The sequence below is a fragment of the Triturus cristatus genome, chromosome 1_2, assembly GCF_964204655.1.
Source record: "Triturus cristatus chromosome 1_2, aTriCri1.1, whole genome shotgun sequence".
NCBI classification, from domain to species: domain Eukaryota; kingdom Metazoa; phylum Chordata; class Amphibia; order Caudata; family Salamandridae; genus Triturus; species Triturus cristatus.
The window spans coordinates 131,768,385-131,782,845 of NC_140580.1; the positions used below are offsets into that span (position 1 = coordinate 131,768,385).

The 14,461-nt window shown below is 42.3% G+C and overlaps 1 long non-coding RNA gene across 1 annotated transcript in view; it reads left to right on the forward strand.

Annotated features, from left to right (window-relative positions):
- The first annotated feature begins 6,494 nt into the window (after positions 1 to 6,494).
- The window catches only part of LOC146866955 (uncharacterized), a 90,910-nt gene continuing 82,943 nt past the window's right edge, over positions 6,495 to 14,461 (forward strand). The window contains exon 1 of the long non-coding RNA XR_014960946.1: positions 6,495 to 6,539. This is a non-coding gene — a long non-coding RNA (uncharacterized LOC146866955). The remainder of the gene's footprint in view (positions 6,540 to 14,461) is intronic.

The window sequence follows — 14,461 nt, forward strand, 5'->3', positions numbered from 1 at the left end:
CTAAGACCATAGAGATCGAACCCAATAAGAACAGGGTTCTAAAGAAACATACCAACTGTAACTCGATAAATGTCATATACATGATAATATGCTCTTGCCAGCTGCGGTATATAGCCATGACCAGCAGGAAGATCAAAACCAGGATCTGTGAATATCACAGCAATATCAGATGTAAACGCAATGCCACAAAGATGACAGATCATTTCCTAAAAGGACACACTACTAATGACTTATGATGGGTCATAGTTGAACAACTTGAACCCAACCTAAATGACCTGCAGAATCTCCATTTTGAAAAGGAACACAGATGGATATATTGCTTATCCACACATATTAACGGGTTTCCTTGTGTTTGCTTTGAACAATAATATACCATGGAACACAATAAGCCTCAACTGACTCAGTCCCTGTGTTATGGCAGGAACTTCACAAAAACCAACATATGTAGGGACCCGACAGGACAGGGACTCTACTACCAGTATTCACCCATTGATTTGAGGATTTCACTGTCTCAAGCTCTTTAATGTCATGGCCCCATAGCTGCATACTCACCCAGACTAGATTAAACAAAACCATTTAAAATAGGGCCCAAGGGATATATATTTTTTAAAGACCCACACCTGATTTTATCCCCAGCACCAACTGAATGTATAACACACGAAACACAGGGGGTCTAAGAGCCAAATTTGAGAGGCTACACTGTCGATACTGAGTCAACAAGATCTCAAAATATCTTTATCGCACACACATAACGTATTAGTAAAGATAAAGAAGGAAAAAAGGCTAACATTACATGCAGAGAGGAGACCGGTACATCATCGATTATTCGTAAAATGGCTGATTAATCCACAACAGATTGTAAAGGGTTTCCATCAAATTAGACTCGATGATCAGTCCTATCATTTGGCCAAACCCATGTGCAAATGAGGCTGGTGCCCTGATCAGTGGGACACTCAGCTCCGCACCTTATTGTTGTATCAGGATTTGGTCCACCAAATACACAAACCGTCCATGATGACTGATCTTTTGATGGTAAAGTAAGAAGAAATAGTGCAACAAACAAAAAAGTGATTTAAAATAGGATGGAATGTCCTCCTTCTAAATACTTTATTCTACGGGCTGGACACGCCTCCTAATTAAAAAATAGAACAGTGCAAAAGAAGACAGTGACAATTATCTGTCTACATAAGGGCCAACATGTTTCTGCCTAACGGGTATTTAATCCCTTGGCATTCGTCAGGGCCTCTGCTCGTATAATAGTTGCACTCCTAATAGTGAAATATAGAATTCACCACCATCACCAAAAACAAATTATGAAAAAACTGGTTTGAAACGGTACAACCTGTAACAACCATGGACATTAACCCTCCGATTCACAATGATTACTGTGAATTCTGTGAAGGAAAACGTTATATCATTAGTACTGTATTCGATGCATCAGTCTCATGTGCATAGTGTGTCACCAAACCAACCAATAATGTGTGTCAGAAAATTAATTTTTATGCTTACCCTTTGTGGTAGGGCAATAGACCTCACCTCACCTGGACACTGCTCAGGTACTAAGAGGCCCCGCACTACAAAGATATAGGGAAAACAAAAGAATGTGGCAAAGTACTATAAAGAATTTATTTTTGCTTTATACCCTGCCTATGATCATTCCTATAACCAAATGCCCTGTATCTAGAGGCAAAACATGTGAGGTAGATAAACACCCCAAACTCAGTGTACTAAGCCTCAAAATGACCCAGAAACTCGACTAAGACACCAAACTTTAAGGAAGATTAAAACTCCCTTGTATGCTCATTCAGGAATTTTACAACATACTGATCTACAAAACCTGTGATTTGCTAAAGTTTACAACATAGTATAGCTAAAAATATTCTAAAAATATTCTGTGGTAGCTGCTCACCTTTCCGTCGGTACCTCAAGCTCCCATCTGAGACTTGGGGGAGGCACCGATCTGTAGGAGATGCTTGTATAAATAGTCTAGTGAGGGTTTGTTAGTGAAGTATCCCTCCACCTTTAGGATGTATACTAGATAGTGGCGATCTTATCATGTGTCCCATCAATTGGTATATATTAATGGCAAGGACACTATTATCAGACATTTATTGTGAAGTAAGCCTTATTGGTCTTTATTTTCAAAAGAAAACTAAGGGCACTACTTTACGCTCGAGATCTCGCGAGAGGAAGTGCTCAGAACTACCATATGATGTCATATCGGCCATCTTTGTAGTTCCTAACACTATGATCTGGTAATCATTAAACAGTCATTATTCCTCATGTGCATATGATGTTAGAATGCCCCCAGTGTTGTGAGGCACTGCCTATTTTTCTCCATAATAAGCCTGCTTGAGCTTGTTTTCTTAGGAACAAGAGCACACTACTTAGCGCTCGAAATCACGCGGGAAGATGCGCTCAGAACTACCCGATGACAACATATCGGCCATCTTTGTAGTTCTGAAGGCTCCAACCTGTATATCATAGAATCACGATTGACCATGTGTTGTTTTTGAAAAAGTACCAGTCATTGGGCAATGACAGCTGCCCAATGATGTCATTTCGGACATCTTTGTAGTGCAATGACTGCAACCTATTGGTCCGTGATATTCCAATGTTGTTTTTGGGAACACAAATGCTCTAGGTAGTAAGCCAAGAGTGGCCTCAGAGTGTATTCAATGGGCATAACTATGCAGGTGCTCCAAAATCTTAAAATGTGGGAACCATCCTAATGGTTGTGCATAGCTATATGTCACCCTCCAGTGTATGTCAGAAAACTCCCATAATAAATTCAAAAAAGATTTGAGTAAATGGAAGCATGAACGTGTGTACCCCTATACGAGCGATACGTACACACCACCTGTATACAGAAACAATGGAAAACGTTATGGGTCTAACTACTCTAGTTCAGGGTCTGACAGTAGTGATCCAGACAACACCAACACGGGCGCTCCTAGCTTTCCACAACGTGGGAGAGGTAGGGGGAACAGACCCTACTCATATGGCAATCAACATATTGATCCATACCAGCAATGGTGGCCACCCACCCCTTGGGGTTTTCCACCGAACCAACAGCCTTGCCCTGTACCTCCACCTCCGCTGAATTTCCAAGGGTTTCCAAATGCCTACAATTCTCAACATTTTTTAGGGTTTGGCCCACGCCGACCAAGAGGCAAAAGGCGAGCAGCACAAAACACAGTTGTACAATGGGAAGACCAGACAGGCCCACATGCAGGTACACGGAGCCAAACTGCCAAGAACCAGAAAGCAGGCCCATCGAACAATCCCTCGTAGTCAACTTATCTAACAAGATACTAACTCCACTTGAAGAACAAGTACTCAATAAAGGCTTGGGTTTCGTCATGACGAATCATGGGGACCCATTCACTTTCCAATGCGAATTGAGTCAGTTTTTCAGGAAACTTAGATTACACTATCTCTTCAAGGATCAGATTAATGCTGATTGCGACACAAACACCGGTCTTAGACCAAATTCTATATTCCAGCCACCTATTCACACGGTTCCTCCACAGGTATTAGCCTTTGAGCAAGCTGTTGCGGGTGATATTGCTTCACTGTGGAGCACAACAGTCAGGTCATTTAACAACCTTACCAAATCAGAACAAATGACACTGAAATCACTTTCAGAGGATCATTTAATAACTATAAAGCCTGCAGATAAGGGCGGCTCTATAGTTATTTTAAATACCACGGATTACCAGACTGAGTGCTATAGACAACTAAACAATAGACAGGCATACTCTCCCTTGTCTACAGATCCTACAGAAGAGGTGACTAAACAGATACAGGATATGGTGGAAGAAGCTTTATCTGAGGGGTGGATCACTCAAAGTGAGGCGACTTATTTGGTTGCTAAACACCCAACCACTCCTTATTTCTACCTTTTACCAAAGGTACACAAACCACAGAGGCCACCGCCTGGTAGGCCTATTATTTCAGGAATAGGGTCTCTCCTGGAGCCATTGTCAACTTTTGTCGATCATTTTCTGCGGCCAATTGTACAGAAAATGCCTACATATGTGCAGGACACTAAAGATGTCTTGCGTGTCCTTCCAGAAATTGATTATGATATTGAAAGAGACCTCCTGGTCGCTTTCGATGTAGAATCACTGTATACTTCTATCCCTCAGGATGAGACTTTGGAAGTCGTAACATCCATCCTGAGGGATAGTATATGTGAAACTATCACCCCTGTACCATTTATAATGGCTTTGGCAACTATAACCATGAAAATGAATTTTTTCAAGTATGAGGACAAGCTGTTTCTCCAGATCTCGGGTACGAGTATGGGCAGCATTTTCGCGCCGAGTCTGGCGAATTTATACGTGCACCAGTTCGAACAACAACACGTACTGACACCCACCAACCCCTTCCACACCTCTATTAGGTGGTGGAAGCGTTATATTGACGACGTGTTGGTGGTGTGGAGAGGCACAGTGGATTCTGTTAATGAATTCCACCAATGGCTAAACAGTAGAAACCAGTTTCTTAAATTCACCATGGAAACAAATAAGGAAAGAATTGCATTCCTAGATCTGTCGATCTATGTCACTACTGCAGGATTGCAGAGTGAACTGTACAAGAAACCTATGGCGCGGAACTCACTTCTCCTTTACGAGAGCTACCACCTGAATCCCTGCGCCAGAATCTACCATATGGCCAGTTCCTACGGGTTCGCAGGAACTGCTCCAATAGAGAGGACTTTGAGGTGCATGCTAGGAATCTTTGTGGACAATTACGGGACAGACACTATCTTAATTCACTCATAAAAAGATCAAAAAAGAGAGCGGTTAACAACAATAGGGAGGCCCTCCTGGAAGCTCCAATCCCTAAACCACCTCTGACTAGACTCACTTTCGTGAGCACCTTCAATACTAGAAGCAATGCCATCCAGAAGATTGTCAAAAGACACTGGCGCCTTCTGAACCATGGGAGAGAGAAAATTGCGCAACCCTTGTTTGCGTTCAAAAGGGCAAGCAGCATTCGGGATCGACTTGTTCACACACGCCCAAAAGAGCTCCCTAGGAAACTTGGTGGAACACTGTGGAACCTTCCACCAGCTGTCGGGCATCACCCTTGCGGCATTTGCTCAGTCTGCCCTCAGACCAAACATACGAAGGAGATAGATATAGGCACCACGAGACCTTGGTTGCAGAGTAACTATAGTAATTGCAATAGTACCAATCTGATTTATATGCTGACATGTCCTTGCGCCACACGATATGTGGGTATGACGACCCGCAAAGTCCGCACCAGGATGTTGGAACACAAGAGTTCTTTTCGTTGCAAGAAAAACAACACTAAGCTTACGAGACATTTCCTGGAGCATGCACATCTAGAAACGGATTTCCAATGGACTGTCCTGGAGAAGCCATATATACCCAGTCACATAAGTGATGTGTCGGGTTACCTTTTTAGAAAAGAGCAAAAATGGATTTATAAACTTCGGACAGATACAGAAGGATTAAATGATGATATTCCTTGGACCTCCCTGTAGCCTTGGCACTAGTGAGTAATAACTGGGATATACTGACTGTAATAGGGTGGGTCTATATAAACATGTTGTACATATTGATTCATGCCTGAATTACTTTGCTCACACTCTTCTCATAATTTCACAAATAGGTTTGATTATGGGAGTTTTCTGACATACACTGGAGGGTGACATATAGCTATGCACAACCATTAGGATGGTTCCCACATTTTAAGATTTTGGAGCATCTGCATAGTTATGCCCATTGAATACACTCTGAGGCCACTCTTGGCTTACTACCTAGAGCATTTGTGTTCCCAAAAACAACATTGGAATATCACGGACCAATAGGTTGCAGTCATTGCACTACAAAGATGTCCGAAATGACATCACTGGGCAGCTGTCATTGCCCAATGACTGGTACTTTTTCAAAAACAACACATGGTCAATCGTGATTCTATGATATACAGGTTGGAGCCTTCAGAACTACAAAGATGGCCGATATGTTGTCATCGGGTAGTTCTGAGCGCATCTTCCCGCGTGATTTCGAGCGCTAAGTAGTGCGCTCTTGTTCCTAAGAAAACAAGCTCAAGCAGGCTTATTATGGAGAAAAATAGGTAGTGACTCACAACACTGGGGGCATTCTAACATCATATGCACGTGAGGAATAATGACTGTTTAATGATTACCAGATCATTGTGTTAGGAACTACAAAGATGGCCGATATGACATCATATGGTAGTTCTGAGCACTTCCTCTCGCGAGATCTCGCGAGATTTCGAGCGTAAAGTAGTGCCCTTAGTTTTCTTTTGAAAATAAAGACCAATAAGGCTTACTTCACAATAAATGTCTGATAATAGTGTCCTTGCCATTAATATATACCAATTGAAGGGACACATGATAAGATCGCCACTATCTAGTATACATCCTAAAGGTGGAGGGATACTTCACTAACAAACCCTCACTAGACTATTTATACAAGCATCTCCTACAGATCGGTGCCTCCCCCAAGTCTCAGATGGGAGCTTGAGGTACCGACGGAAAGGTGAGCAGCTACCACAGAATATTTTTAGAATATTTGTAGCTATACTATGTTGTAAACTTTAGCAAATCACAGGTTTTGTAGATCAGTATGTTGTAAAATTCCTGAATGAGCATACAAGGGAGTTTTAATCTTCCTTAAAGTTTGGTGTCTTAGTCGAGTTTCTGGGTCATTTTGAGGCTTAGTACACTGAGTTTGGGGTGTTTATCTACCTCACATGTTTTGCCTCTAGATACAGGGCATTTGGTTATAGGAATGATCATAGGCAGGGTATAAAGCAAAAAAAAATTCTTTATAGTACTTTGCCACATTCTTTTGTTTTCCCTATATCTTTGTAGTGCGGGGCCTCTTAGTACCTGAGCAGTGTCCAGGTGAAGTGAGGTCTATTGCCCTACCACAAAGGGTAAGCATAAAAATTAATTTTCTGACACACATTATTGGTTGGTTTGGTGACACACTATGCACATGAGACTGATGCATCGAATACAGTACTAATGATATAACGTTTTCCTTCACAGAATTCACAGTAATCATTGTGAATCGGAGGGTTAATGTCCATGGTTGTTACAGGTTGTACCGTTTCAAACCAGTTTTATTATAATTTGTTTTTGGTGATGGTGGTGAATTCTATATTTCACTATTAGGAGTGCAACTATTATACGAGCAGAGGCCCTGACGAATGCCAAGGGATTAAATACCCGTTAGGCAGAAACATGTTGGCCCTTATGTGGACAGATAATTGTCACTGTCTTCTTTTGCACTGTTCTATTTTTTAATTAGGAGGCGTGTCCAGTCCGTAGAATAAAGTATTTAGAAGGAGGACATTCCATCCTTTTTAAATCACTTTTTTGTTTGTTGCACTATTTCTTCTTACTTTACCATCAAAAGATCAGTCATCATGGACGGTTTGTGTATTTGGTGGACCAAATCCTGATACAACAATAAGGTGCGGAGCTGAGTGTCCCACTGATCAGGGGACCAGCCTCATTTGCACATGGGTTTGGCCAAATGATAGGAATGATCATTGAGTCTAATTTGATGGAAACCCTTTACAATCTGTTGTGGATTAATCAGCCATTTTACGAATAATCGATGATGTACCGGTCTCCTCTATGCATGTAATGTTAGCCTTTTTTCCTTCTTTATCTTTATTAACACATTATGTGTGTGCGATAAAGATATTTTGAGATCTTGTTGACTCAGTATCGACAGTGTAGCCTCTCAAATTTGGCTGTTAGACCCCCTGTGTTTCGTGTGTTATATACTCACCCAGACTGACATTGTAGTGTTTGTTTTTAACACACTTGATCCATGACCTTGCGTGAAATCACAAGTAACTGTGGGGCTGTAGTCATGTCACCTTAAGCCTATTCTGTTCTCTTTTGACACTGATTAGCTGGGTGTAATTAATGTATCACTGGGGATTCTAGACTATTTCAGGCCCCTCCCCCCATTTTCCTTTTTTCTCCCTTCCTTGTGTCTGTACTTTTTGCAAATCAGAACAAAATAATTGACCAAGCCACATTCCTCTTTAGTATTATCACATTCAGGGGCTATTCAACATTCATAAAACTTGCAACAATGTCAGGTGTGACAACCATATCATGATTGTGTCTCGTAATAAGGGCCACATGTTGTGCAGCCTTCTTGACTGCAGAACATCCACAAGTAATCCCCAAGGGGAAGAAAGGGTTACACAATCCTAAAAGCCTGGCAGCATCATCCAATTTGATGTAGCATTCGAATACCGTGACGTCAACACGTGCAGGCAGCAGGGTCACAGTAATGAGTACACCGCTATTTAGCCCTCAGTGGCAAAATGCACAGCATCGTTGAGATTCCGCTGAAGGCCAAAGTAGGTAACCGAGCAGGCAGAAGGGCTTGAGGAAGTAAGCGGGCGCAAGCAGGGGGGGCTCCTCTGACTCTGAGTCCTCCTTTTGATTACAGCCACAACCGTAGGGTATGTGCGTACACGATGCCTGCTTAAGGTTGCTTTCGGCCCTAGCAGCACTGGTCCTGAAGAAAGTCTCCTGGCATAGACTTGATTGGCTGAAACATGTAGACTATTTCACTTTCTTTGGATGTGTGAGATCATTTTTTCTCTTCCACATCCACCCTTGATTTCAATCCTGCCCCCGGAACTCTTTATTACAATTATCATTATCTGACTGAGTATCCTGGAGGTAGCTTTAAGGTTCACACTCACTAATATTCACTTGTTCACTCCAATAAATCCTGCTGCACTGTAGTCAGGCGTCGCAGCACACCTAGGAGGCATTCGGCCCCCCTAAGCCGGAACCCGACGATAAAGAATGCCACTAACTAGGTTGGTGGTTGTGGGGTCTTTAAAAAATCTAATAGGTTTTTCTCCTGGGAGACAACTAATTGACTAACAGGATGCTGGTCGATTGAGATTTCATTTTGCTCATTCTTTTTGTTTGTCATAAGTGCCTAGGGGAGAAGGACGAGCTTCGTTGTTCCTCACTCTCTCATTTATGTTTGGAATATATGTGGCGCCTACATTCACCCACTTCAGAATCAGAACACTTCCTGGATCTGCAGAAGATCAGAAGAGTACTGCACCTGCTGTCCATGACCTGCTCCCTCTTGTACCCAAGAAAAAGAAGTAGACTCCAAGGGCTATACGGTTCAAGCTACAGGGATGCAACAAGCTACAAGAGGCCTAGTCCTAGATGTACCCAGCTGACCAGTGGCAATGGGACCTAGAGGAGAACCTGCTGTTGGCATATGCCTGATACCCTGTGAGTCTCTAAGTGCCTCCCTTGGAGTCCTGGAGGGCTTTAGATGTGTACTTCTGTGGTGGATTAAGGTTAAAGGATAAAACCAAAAGGAAAAATCTTTGACCAGGCCAAAACTGGTTGATGTATCTGAAAAGCACTCCATCACGGTCAGCCTCGAATTGCACTTAGGTCCCAGTCTACTACAGCCAGGCGCGCAACGCCCATTGGGCTCAAAGGGCTTCAGGCCCCCCCATCATGTGTGTCAGCCCGGGCTGAGACAGCTTCCCGGGCACACACACAGCCGCATCCGAGTACTTCACAGGTCTTTAAAAGACCATTTACTTGTTAACGAGGCTTTGTTGTTTTTCATCACTTCTGAGAGCCCCTGCATCTCCACCCTGCCAACTGCTGGAAGAATCAGACCCCTCCCCCCCCCCGAAAGTTTTAGTAGCCCCCCATCCCCCGAAATGTGGCTCTAGTTGCACCTCTGACTACAACCATCGACTTTCATTGGCACTTTGTGCTTTTCGACGTAACTTCTACATAGACCTTTTAAAATACTTAAATCCTATTCACCTTACTGTAGTTTTGTTACTTTGGTGTCATTTTGTTTATTCAATTGTACTCCATCTTTCTAATTCATTTTTGGATTCTTATTGTTTAGCATTTTGACTGTATTACTGTTTTGGTACTGCATACATACTGTACACATTGCCCCAAGTTAAGCCTGTCCGCTCTGTGCCGAGGCTACCTGGGGGATGAGTCAGGTCAGTTTATTGACTATGAGGGTTCACCATGACCAAGGTTGTAATTGTCTTTTGAGGTGGGTAATCAACCACCTCAAAAAAAATCCAGATTCTCATAGTGATTGCCCATTTTGTGAGGCATGGCCACTCTAAGCAGGGGCTACCCTAAATCACTGATTATTTAATACTCATTTTTAAAAGTGGTTCCAACAAACAATATGGAGAGGGCACACCATCAGGAGTTGGACATAATGTGTTTTAGTCCAATAATCTGAAGTGCGGTATCTATATAAACCAACTAGGCTTGGCAGAGTATAGAGACATTGCTCACAGTACTGCTCATATATAATATGGACGGTAATGGAATGCGGGTGCCATGTATTTTGCCCTTTTCGAGCTTTCTGAGCCCTGATTGCATTAATTTATTTCTGAATTCATCATCATAAATGCCTATAGTGAAAGTGCAGTTTTCATGTGTTATTTCATTCACACGTGTTCACAGAATAATGATGTTTTGGGATAGATTGATAGTGCATCGGTGGTTCATATGGTATTTACTCCTCCAGTATGATTTATAGAAAGAAACACATTAAGTTGATGCAAGGGTGCAAGAGAATTCACTCGTTTTTTACACCTTACATCACAAGTCACAAAGCCTATTTTTCGCATTATAATGTTGGAAATCAGTATATAATATCGATGCATGAGCATTTTAGCGGTGAGAGAAGCTTCTGAATTTCGAGGGAGCATCAAAGTCAAAAACAGTCAACTTGAAGGTCATTTTCTCAGGAGCAGTAGGGCATAACTATGACAAAAGATTGGTGTCACTTCTCTAGGCAAAGTTCCAGACAGGGAAAACACCTTTTAATTATCAGAAAAAGATATGCAAGCCATCTATTAAACTCGTTAAGACCGCATTATGTGCTAATTTTGACATTAGTTAGTGGCTAAGAGGCGAAGGATTTTAATAGAGATTGATTCTTTCGTAGATGTGATTTAATGATTGCCATCTGATATGCTGTCAAGATTTAAAGTTTTTTTAATGTATTGCATTTTATCTTTTTCACATTTTTAAAATATAATTGGCAGTAAACCGGGCTTATAATATTTAAGACTTTCAAAACATATAATGTGGATTTCTTGTATGTATCTATTTTTTGGGAAAAGGTGCTTCAGAACCCGACAATATATCAATGTATTCCTGGCAGTCTCTGACAGGATTGACCAATCTCCAAATAAGCATTATCCCCAGCTAAGTTATGGGAAATGCATTGGTCACACCTGCGCTTGCCAAAGTATCTCGGACAGCTAGACCTATAAAAATGTATCATAAAGAGAGAAGTACTGTCATTTACATTTTCAGCAGACGGCATCACTCATTCTTCACACATTATTTATCACTTTTATCCTGTACTGGATGTTTGTTTCAGGCACTGGATATATATCAAGCATCCTGCCTCCAACGCCTGCCACATTCCTGGACACTTGAAAACATGCCACCGTCATGCCCCTGCTGAAGAAACTATTCGCTAACCCAGCTACACCCTCTAACTACAGACCCATCTCGCTCCTACCATACGCAGCAAAGGTCTTAGAGAAACTAATTAACCAACGCCTCACCGATAACCTCAGCAACCACCAGCTTCTGCATGACGCACAGTCCAGAAATCAGACAGTGCAGAAACAGCACTTATCGCTGCCACAGACGACATCCACATGATCCTTAACAAAGGCAACACCGCAGCCCTCATTCTCCTGGACCTCTCTGCAGCATTTGACACAGTCTCCTACTCTATACTCATCATTCGCCTGCATGAGCTTGGCATCCAAGGACCCACTCTCCGCTGGATTTGTTCCTTCTTAATGGATAGAGGACAAGCTGTCAGCCTGGCAGCTTACTTTTTCAAAGTCTGCAAACTCATCTGCGAAGTGCCTAGAGGTTCATCGCTCAGTCCCACCGTCTTCAATGTATATATGATCCCTCTGCCAATGTCATCTGTCCACACAACATCAACATGCTTTTGTCCAACTCAAACTCTCCCTCTCAGACAAGACCCTCAACACAATTAATGAGTTCACCGCATGTGTGACCATAGTTGCTAACTGGATGAAAGACAAATGTCTCAAGCTAAAAACCAACATCACAGAAGTAGTGATTTTCAGCAAGAAAACCTCATCATGGGACTCTAACTGATAGCTGGCCGAACTCAGACTTGGACCCTCTCCTACACCCACACCCGGCCAGCACCCATACCGGGAACCTTGGACTAATCATCAACAGCAAACTGGACATGACAGCAGCAAAGACTCATCTTCAACCTCCTACACAGAACTCACATCACACCATACCTCAAGGAGCTCTACTGGCTCTCGATACACAAATGCACTTATTTCAAACTCCTTACACACATTCAAGGCACTATACAATTTGGTATTAAACAAATCGAGGGAGGAGAGGGCTTGAAGAAATAACAATGAATTTTATTGTTATCAAGGTCCAGCATACATGCCCAAGCATTAGTGAAAACAAAAGGTATGCAGTTCCTAATGTTAAGGCAAGGTGTGACAGAATAACAAGAGGGTAACACAGTGATGACAGGGAACTGTGGTGAGAAGCAGGAGTAAAGGTTACTCCTTATTTGGAAAAGAAGACCCTCACACACCCAACAAGCGGGTGTCTTGCTTCATCACCGGGTCTTTGCTCCTTATCGGGCCGGCGGGTGCAATGCCCGATCAGGCACCTAATAGGGCCTTCCTAGCGGAGATCTTTTATTCCAACGCCGGTGAGTGATGTGTGTGTGGGGTTGAAAAGACAATATTAAGACATAGGTGAGTGTAGGTGCAAATGGGGTTGAAGTGAACCGATTAAAACAGGGGTAGGTGATCCACTAAATAATTTTAATACAGTGTGGTCACCATCCTGGTTAAAAAATATACAGTCTGCACATGTGACACCAATAGTTAAGTGAGTGTATGTGCTGACGTGATCAATAGGTCAACATGTTTCTTGCCTTTGTATATAATAAATGGCAATTCATCAGGACCAGGGAATTATTGCGGCTACCTACACCTCTTTGGTGGTGCCCAATGTCTATAAGAGACTAAGTAGTGAGCACGCATACAGCACCCTAAAAAAGTGTGGTACCGTAGTTAAAAAGCACACCTGCAGAGAAGGAAAATAACAACAAATAAAAAGCATAAACAACAAATAAAATTAAAACAACGTAAGCATTGCGACAGCAGTTACTTAGGACAATTTTCTACTCGAGTGGCAGCTTTCTCAACGCAAATAGTCACAACCTGCCGCAAGCGCCTGCATTGAGAAATCTCGCCGGGAGGCATTCTAGCAACTGAAAATCACTCTAGGGAATGCAAATTCTCGCTTGCGCTTGCCATTGATGAGCATTGCTCAAGAAAAAAACGCTGCCACACTGCAGTTGGCAGAGTTTTGCCAGAACCGCGCAGTCGGAGAGGAATGCAGAGTGGGCATGACTCCGCTGGTGGAGTGGAATTTTCGCTCACCCCTATTTCTCTTATAGGGCTCATAAAGCGTGGAATGGCCTACCACTGCACATCAGAGCCTCCTACTCTCTTCTTGAATTCAGTAAAGAGCTGAAGACTTGGCTTTTCAATTAACCAACCTACCATAGGCAGTGCAAGGCACACCCACCTGCTCAGCGCCAGGATAACCTGGTGGGTGACTGTGTGCTTTACAAATACACATAACATATAACATCCTGTGGGCATGAGGCACTGTAGAAAGGCTGATAACACAAGATGCCTCTACCTAGAATGGTTTACTTATTTATGGGGCATATGAACTAATTTTCTGGTCTCAATGTACAATTCTACTTTTTTGTGACCAGAAACTTATTTTACAACCTGACCTATGTACTAGTGGGTTGGGTCACAAAATAGGGAATTATAGTCAGTCACAGATTCCTCAATCACAGGGATGGTAGCCTGCAAGGCCACCAACTCTCTGACTGTTTTGTTTTTGAAAAATAACTTTTTAAACCAGTTTAATTTTATTAAAGGAACAGGCTTTCTTTAAAAAAAAAAATTCTTTTGAGAAAAGTTTCAGCAAGAGCTCCAATTCAGAAGTTGGAAGGGGATGAAACGGGTCCCCTTCCCCTTTGCAAATATGTTACTACCCCAACTTGGGAACCAGTAGCTTTTCAAAGGTATGCAACGAAATTCTTATCATAAACCATTGATACATCTGGTTCAGAAATGCAATTTGGAAGGGACACCCTCAACACTCTTCTTCCAAACAGTGATCGGCATCCACTCGCAGAGCCTTTTCATTTTCATGAGTCTGGAAAACTTTACTGAATTCTAAAACGGGTTTGGTACATTTGCAAAAGCTTCTTTGCGGTCACAAACTCCAAATTTGAGTGTTGCGACCACAAAAAAGTGGTGTACATCTGGTCTTTTG